Source organism: Protomyctophum parallelum (genome assembly GCF_964188405.1).
Source record: "Protomyctophum parallelum genome assembly, chromosome: 12".
Classification (NCBI taxonomy): Eukaryota; Metazoa; Chordata; class Actinopteri; order Myctophiformes; family Myctophidae; genus Protomyctophum; species Protomyctophum parallelum.
The window spans coordinates 20,401,547-20,411,047 of NC_139712.1; positions in this window are offsets into that span (position 1 = coordinate 20,401,547).

The window sequence follows — 9,501 nt, forward strand, 5'->3', positions numbered from 1 at the left end:
TACACTCTGATGAACGTGATTCTATGTTCAACTCTTGATTCTTTCAACTTTACTATCTGAAGGCTAACATACAAAAGATCGCTTCAACAGTACAAAGAGGCAGATGTTACTGAGTGATGGTGTAGTAGGGGTTATTCCGCACAGAGAGTTCATTTTCAAATCCCACTCTTCCTAAAGTTTAATGCTAGTTATTGAGCTTCATTTACTGCTATTCTAGCAGTGGCTCACAGCCTCAGCCTCAGCCTCAGCCTGATTACCTCAAAACTCTAATTGTCGTAGTGGTTAAGATGTTGGCTTTCCACGTGGGAGACCAGGGTTCGATTCCCGGCTGTTACACTATCATATAAAAGAAGACCTCAACAGCGCTAAGAAACATCTGATTAATATGATTCTGTGTTATTTAAACTTTACTAACTGAAGGCTAACGAACAAAAGATCACTTCAAAATGACCAGGAGACTTTGCCTGAGAGTGTCTGACTGATGGTGCAATGGTCTAATCATCAGTCTTTCAGTACAGACATTCCATGTTCAAGTCCTGTTCCTCCTACAGTTCAATGCTGCAGTAATTTGAACTTTTCAAGGCTTGAATGAAAAATAAAAACTCAAAAGCACCAGGAGACATCTGCTGAATGCCCAAAGGTGCCTTGGCGTAATGGTGTGGAGCGCTTGACCCGTTGCCTCTGCTACAGGCAGTTGGCAGGTTCAAGTCCCATGTCATGACATCAAGGGTTTTGGAGGACCATCGGGAGAGGGTGCTCTCTCCCCCTGTTTCCTGAGATGTAATGGTTGGGGCTTATGTCTGAAAGAACCCTGTCCAGCTAACCTTTTACCATGAAAATGTCCAATTTAACATACTCTTACCACCTCTCAGTTTGCCCTTTTCCAACTGGCCTGGAAGCCAGACATAAAAGAGGGACTTTCCAACCAAGTTTTGGCCCAGTATGCAAATAGACAGACTATTCTTTCTGTCAGATGATGGGCCAAATTGCTATTTTATTTTTAAACGTTTGACCTAATTCTTATCTGTAAAATTTTAGGTGGACAGGGTTCTTTCAAACATAACCCCCAACTGCTACTTTTCAGGAAACAGGGGGAGAGAGCACCGTCTCCCGATGGTCCTCACTAGTACCTTGCATGGGACTTGAACCTGCAGGCAGGTGGTAGCAGAGGCTACCGATCAAGCACACCACACCATTGAGCTAAGGCACCTTGGGGCAATCAGCAGATGTCTCCTGGTGCTTATGAGTTTTTATTTTTTATTCTAGCCTTGAAAAGTTCAAATTACTGCAGCATTGGTTGAGTATTAGTTTTGAACCAGTAACCTTTGGATTATGAACCTCAGATTTATCTTTTGAGCCACATCGGCATGTAAGGTACAATCGGGAACTTATATTTAACCAGCCGTTTAGAATTTAGATGGACAGTGAAAATGTTCTTCAGGAGAATTGAACCCGGAATGTTCTGCTTATAAACCCCAGGTTTATCTACGGTGCCACACTGGCATGTGAGGTACAATCGGGAACTTATATTTAACCATCCGTTTAGAATTTAGATGGACAGTTCTGTTTATAAACGTCTAAAACAAGTCTAAAAATAGACGTGTTTTAGACGTCTGTTTTGAGGATATGAAAAAAAAACAAAAAACATGGGTTATAGCCCATCGTTTTTTGAAACTTTGAAAAAAGAAAAAAAAAACTCGTTTTTCATCATTTTTGAACATGGGCTATAGCCCATACCGTACGGCATACTATAGCACGCCGTTTTTCTACATTTTTGAGGATTTGAAAAAAATGAAAAAAAAAAAAAAACATGGGTTATAGCCCATCGTTTTTTTTAATTTTGAAAAAAAAAATGACCTCGTTTTTCATCATTTTTGAACATGGGCTATAGCCCATACCGTACGGCATACTATAGCACGCCGTTTTTCATCATTTTTGAGGATTTGAAAAAAATGAAAAAAAAAAAAAAACATGGGTTATAGCCCATCGTTTTTTTTAATTTTGAAAAAAAAAATGACCTCGTTTTTCATCATTTTTGAACATGGGCTATAGCCCATACCGTACGGCATACTATAGCACGCCGTTTTTCATCATTTTTGAGGATTTAAAAAAAAAAAAAAAAAAAAAAAACATGGGTTATAGCCCATCGTTTTTTTTTATTTTGAAAAAAAAAATGACCTCGTTTTTCATTATTTTTGAACATGGGCTATAGCCCATACCGTACGGCATACTATAGCACGCCGTTTTTCATCATTTTTGAGGATTTGAAAAAAATGAAAAAAAAAAAAAACATGGGTTTATAGCCCATCGTTTTTTTTTATTTTGAAAAAAAAAATGACCTCGTTTTTCATCATTTTTGAACATGGGCTATAGCCCATACCGTACGGCATACTATAGCACGCCGTTTTTCATCATTTTTGAGGATTTGAAAAAAATGAAAAAAAAAAAAAACATGGGTTATAGCCCATCGTTTTTTTTAATTTTGAAAAAAAAATGACCTCGTTTTTCATCATTTTTGAACATGGGCTATAGCCCATACCGTACGGCATACTATAGCACGCCGTTTTTCATCATTTTTGAGGATTTGAAAAAAATGGAAAAAAAAAAAAAAACATGGGTTATAGCCCATCGTTTTTTTTAATTTTGAAAAAAAAAATGACCTCGTTTTTCATCATTTTTGAACATGGGCTATAGCCCATACCGTACGGCATACTATAGCACGCCGTTTTTCATCATTTTTGAGGATTTGAAAAAAATGAAAAAAAAAACAAAACATGGGTTATAGCCCATGGTTTTTTATAATTTTGAAAAAAAAAATGACCTCGTTTTTCATCATTTTTGAACATGGGCTATAGCCCATACCGTACGGCAGGGTTCCCCAATTAATTTTCCTCAAGGGCCATATTTTGACTAGCGTACCAGGCTGCGGGCCGAGTCTGCACGCGCGAGGTCGAGGTCTTGCCCTGAAAATTCATTTTCAGGGCAAGACCCCATTGGAAAAGGGTGCCCAGTTTGACATGCATAGGCTACTGACCCCCATTTAATGCCATTTATATCTGGGACCCTTAAAAAAAAAAAAAAAAAAAAACATTTTTTTTTTTTGGAAATTCTTTCATGGGCCACAAGGGGGCGCTCTGTGGGCCGCAAATGGCCCGCGGGCCGCCTATTGGGGAACCCTGCCGTACGGCATACTATAGCACGCCGTTTTTCATCATTTTTGAGGATTTGAAAAAAATGAAAAAAAAAAAAAAACATGGGTTATAGCCCATCGTTTTTTTTAATTTTGAAAAAAAGAAATGACCTCGTTTTTCATCATTTTTGAACATGGGCTATAGCCCATACCGTACGGCATACTATAGCACGCCGTTTTTCATCATTTTTGAGGATTTGAAAAAAATGGGAAAAAAAAAAACATGGGTTATAGCCCATCGTTTTTTTTTTTTTTTGAAAAAAAAAATGACCTCGTTTTTCATCATTTTTGAACATGGGCTATAGCCCATACCGTACGGCATACTATAGCACGCCGTTTTTCATCATTTTTGAGGATTTGAAAAAAATGAAAAAAAAAAAAAAACATGGGTTATAGCCCATCGTTTTTTTTTAATTTTGAAAAAAAAAATGACCTAGTTTTTCATCATTTTTGAACATGGGCTATAGCCCATACCGTACGGCATACTATAGCACGCCGTTTTTCATCATTTTTGAGGATTTGAAAAAAATGAAAAAAAAAAAAAAACATGGGTTATAGCCCATCGTTTTTTTTAATTTTGAAAAAAAAAATGACCTCGTTTTTCATTATTTTTGAACATGGGCTATAGCCCATACCGTACGGCATACTATAGCACGCCGTTTTTCATCATTTTTGAGGATTTGAAAAAAATGAAAAAAAAAAAAAAACATGGGTTTATAGCCCATCGTTTTTTTTTATTTTGAAAAAAAAAATGACCTCGTTTTTCATCATTTTTGAACATGGGCTATAGCCCATACCGTACGGCATACTATAGCACGCCGTTTTTCATCATTTTTGAGGATTTGAAAAAAATGAAAAAAACAAAAAAACATGGGTTATAGCCCATCGTTTTTTTTAATTTTGAAAAAAAAATGACCTCGTTTTTCATCATTTTTGAACATGGGCTATAGCCCATACCGTACGGCATACTATAGCACGCCGTTTTTCATCATTTTTGAGGATTTGAAAAAAATGGGAAAAAAAAAAAAACATGGGTTATAGCCCATCGTTTTTTTTAATTTTGAAAAAAAAAATGACCTCGTTTTTCATCATTTTTGAACATGGGCTATAGCCCATACCGTACGGCATACTATAGCACGCCGTTTTTCATCATTTTTGAGGATTTGAAAAAAATGAAAAAAAAAAAAAAAACATGGGTTATAGCCCATCGTTTTTTTTAATTTTGAAAAAAAAAATGACCTCGTTTTTCATCATTTTTGAACATGGGCTATAGCCCATACCGTACGGCATACTATAGCACGCCGTTTTTCATCATTTTTGAGGATTTGAAAAAAATGAAAAAAAAAAAAAAAACATGGGTTATAGCCCATCGTTTTTTTTAATTTTGAAAAAAAAAATGACCTCGTTTTTCATCATTTTTGAACATGGGCTATAGCCCATACCGTACGGCATACTATAGCACGCAGTTTTTCATCATTTTTGAGGATTTGAAAAAAAAAAAAAAAAAAAAAAAACATGGGTTATAGCCCATCGTTTTTTTTTATTTTGAAAAAAAAAATGACCTCGTTTTTCATTATTTTTGAACATGGGCTATAGCCCATACCGTACGGCATACTATAGCACGCCGTTTTTCATCATTTTTGAGGATTTGAAAAAAATGAAAAAAAAAAAAAAACATGGGTTTATAGCCCATCGTTTTTTTTTATTTTGAAAAAAAAAATGACCTCGTTTTTCATCATTTTTGAACATGGGCTATAGCCCATACCGTACGGCATACTATAGCACGCCGTTTTTCATCATTTTTGAGGATTTGAAAAAAATGAAAAAAAAAAAAAAACATGGGTTATAGCCCATCGTTTTTTTTAATTTTGAAAAAAAAATGACCTCGTTTTTCATCATTTTTGAACATGGGCTATAGCCCATACCGTACGGCATACTATAGCACGCCGTTTTTCATCATTTTTGAGGATTTGAAAAAAATGGGAAAAAAAAAAAAAACATGGGTTATAGCCCATCGTTTTTTTTAATTTTGAAAAAAAAAATGACCTCGTTTTTCATCATTTTTGAACATGGGCTATAGCCCATACCGTACGGCATACTATAGCACGCCGTTTTTCATCATTTTTGAGGATTTGAAAAAAATGAAAAAAAAAACAAAACATGGGTTATAGCCCATGGTTTTTTATAATTTTGAAAAAAAAAATGACCTCGTTTTTCATCATTTTTGAACATGGGCTATAGCCCATACCGTACGGCATACTATAGCACGCCGTTTTTCATCATTTTTGAGGATTTGAAAAAAATGAAAAAAAAAAAAAAACATGGGTTATAGTCTATCGTTTTTTTTAATTTTGAAAAAAAGAAATGACCTCGTTTTTCATCATTTTTGAACATGGGCTATAGCCCATACCGTACGGCATACTATAGCACGCCGTTTTTCATCATTTTTGAGGATTTGAAAAAAATGGGAAAAAAAAAAACATGGGTTATAGCCCATCGTTTTTTTTAATTTTGAAAAAAAAAAATGACCTCGTTTTTCATCATTTTTGAACATGGGCTATAGCCCATACCGTACGGCATACTATAGCACGCCGTTTTTCATCATTTTTGAGGATTTGAAAAAAATGGGAAAAAAAAAAACATGGGTTATAGCCCATCGTTTTTTTTTATTTTGAAAAAAAAAATGACCTCGTTTTTCATCATTTTTGAACATGGGCTATAGCCCATACCGTACGGCATACTATAGCACGCCGTTTTTCATCATTTTTGAGGATTTGAAAAAAAAGAAAAAAAAAAAAAAACATGGGTTATAGCCCATCGTTTTTTTTTAATTTTGAAAAAAAAAATGACCTAGTTTTTCATCATTTTTGAACATGGGCTATAGCCCATACCGTACGGCATACTATAGCACGCCGTTTTTCATCATTTTTGAGGATTTGAAAAAAATGGGAAAAAAAAAAAAACATGGGTTATAGCCCATCGTTTTTTTTTATTTTGAAAAAAAAAATGACCTCGTTTTTCATCATTTTTGAACATGGGCTATAGCCCATACCGTACGGCATACTATAGCACGCCGTTTTTCATCATTTTTGAGGATTTGAAAAAAATGAAAAAAAAAAAAAAACATGGGTTATAGCCCATCGTTTTTTTTAATTTTGAAAAAAAAAATGACCTCGTTTTTCATTATTTTTGAACATGGGCTATAGCCCATACCGTACGGCATACTATAGCACGCCGTTTTTCATCATTTTTGAGGATTTGAAAAAAATGAAAAAAAAAAAAAAACATGGGTTTATAGCCCATCGTTTTTTTTTATTTTGAAAAATAAAATGACCTCGTTTTTCATCATTTTTGAACATGGGCTATAGCCCATACCGTACGGCATACTATAGCACGCCGTTTTTCATCATTTTTGAGGATTTGAAAAAAATGAAAAAAAAAACAAAACATGGGTTATAGCCCATCGTTTTTTTTAATTTTGAAAAAAAAATGACCTCGTTTTTCATCATTTTTGAACATGGGCTATAGCCCATACCGTACGGCATACTATAGCACGCCGTTTTTCATCATTTTTGAGGATTTGAAAAAATGGGAAAAAAAAAAACATGGGTTATAGCCCATCGTTTTTTTTAATTTTGAAAAAAAAAAATGACCTCGTTTTTCATCATTTTTGAACATGGGCTATAGCCCATACCGTACGGCATACTATAGCACGCCGTTTTTCATCATTTTTGAGGATTTGAAAAAAATGGGAAAAAAAAAAAACATGGGTTATAGCCCATCGTTTTTTTTAATTTTGAAAAAAAAAAATGACCTCGTTTTTCATCATTTTTGAACATGGGCTATAGCCCATACCGTACGGCATACTATAGCACGCCGTTTTTCATCATTTTTGAGGATTTGAAAAAAATGGGGGAAAAAAAAACATGGGTTATAGCCCATCGTTTTTTTTTATTTTGAAAAAAAAAATGACCTCGTTTTTCATCATTTTTGAACATGGGCTATAGCCCATACCGTACGGCATACTATAGCACGCCGTTTTTCATCATTTTTGAGGATTTGAAAAAAATGAAAAAAAAAAAAAAACATGGGTTATAGCCCATCGTTTTTTTTAATTTTGAAAAAAAAAATGACCTAGTTTTTCATCATTTTTGAACATGGGCTATAGCCCATACCGTACGGCATACTATAGCACGCCGTTTTTCATCATTTTTGAGGATTTGAAAAAAATGGGAAAAAAAAAAAAACATGGGTTATAGCCCATCGTTTTTTTTTATTTTGAAAAAAAAAAATGACCTCGTTTTTCATCATTTTTGAACATGGGCTATAGCCCATACCATACGGCATACTATAGCACGCCGTTTTTCATCATTTTTGAGGATTTGAAAAAAATGAAAAAAAAAAAAAAACATGGGTTATAGCCCATCGTTTTTTTTAATTTTGAAAAAAAAAATGACCTCGTTTTTCATCATTTTAGAACATGGGCTATAGCCCATACCGTACGGCATACTATAGCACGCCGTTTTTCATCATTTTTGAGGATTTGAAAAAAAAAAAAAAAAAAAAAAAACATGGGTTATAGCCCATCGTTTTTTTTAATTTTGAAAAAAAAAATGACCTCGTTTTTCATCATTTTTGAACATGGGCTATAGCCCATACCGTACGGCATACTATAGCACGCCGTTTTTCATCATTTTTGAGGATTTGAAAAAAATGGAAAAAAAAACAAAACATGGGTTATAGCCCATCGTTTTTTTTAATTTTGAAAAAAAAAAATGACCTCGTTTTTCATCATTTTTTAACATGGGCTATAGCCCATACCGTACGGCATACTATAGCACGCCGTTTTTCATCATTTTTGAGGATTTGAAAAAAATGAAGAAAAAAAAAAAAACATGGGTTATAGCCCTTTTTTTTTTTTTATTTTGAAAAAAAAAATGACCTCGTTTTTCATCATTTTTGAACATGGGCTATAGCCCATACCGTACGGCATACTATAGCACGCCGTTTTTCATCATTTTTGAGGATTTGAAAAAAAAAAAAAAAAAAAAAAACATGGGTTATAGCCCATCGTTTTTTTTAATTTTGAAAAAAAGAAATGACCTAGTTTTTCATCATTTTTGAACATGGGCTATAGCCCATACCGTACGGCATACTATAGCACGCCGTTTTTCATCATTTTTGAGGATTTGAAAAAAATGGGGGAAAAAAAAAACATGGGTTATAGCCCATCGTTTTTTTTTATTTTGAAAAAAAAAAATGACCTCGTTTTTCATCATTTTTGAACATGGGCTATAGCCCATACCGTACGGCATACTATAGCACGCCGTTTTTCATCATTTTTGAGGATTTAAAAAAAAAAAAACAAAAAAAAAACATGGGTTATAGCCCATCGTTTTTTTTAATTTTGAAAAAAAGAAATGACCTAGTTTTTCATCATTTTTGAACATGGGCTATAGCCCATACCGTACGGCATACTATAGCACGCCGTTTTTCATCATTTTTGAGGATTTGAAAAAAATGGGGAAAAAAAAAAACATGGGTTATAGCCCATCGTTTTTTTTTATTTTGAAAAAAAGAAATGACCTCGTTTTTCATCATTTTTGAACATGGGCTATAGCCCATACCGTACGGCATACTATAGCACGCCGTTTTTCATCATTTTTGAGGATTTGAAAAAAATGGAAAAAAAAACAAAACATGGGTTATAGCCCATCGTTTTTTTTAATTTTGAAAAAAAAAAATGACCTCGTTTTTCATCATTTTTTAACATGGGCTATAGCCCATACCGTACGGCATACTATAGCACGCCGTTTTTCATCATTTTTGAGGATTTGAAAAAAATGAAGAAAAAAAAAAAAACATGGGTTATAGCCCTTTTTTTTTTTTTATTTTGAAAAAAAAAATGACCTCGTTTTTCATCATTTTTGAACATGGGCTATAGCCCATACCGTACGGCATACTATAGCACGCCGTTTTTCATCATTTTTGAGGATTTGAAAAAAAAAAAAAAAAAAAAAAACATGGGTTATAGCCCATCGTTTTTTTTAATTTTGAAAAAAAGAAATGACCTAGTTTTTCATCATTTTTGAACATGGGCTATAGCCCATACCGTACGGCATACTATAGCACGCCGTTTTTCATCATTTTTGAGGATTTGAAAAAAATGGGGGAAAAAAAAAACATGGGTTATAGCCCATCGTTTTTTTTTATTTTGAAAAAAAAAAATGACCTCGTTTTTCATCATTTTTGAACATGGGCTATAGCCCATACCGTACGGCATACTATAGCACGCCGTTTTTCATCATTTT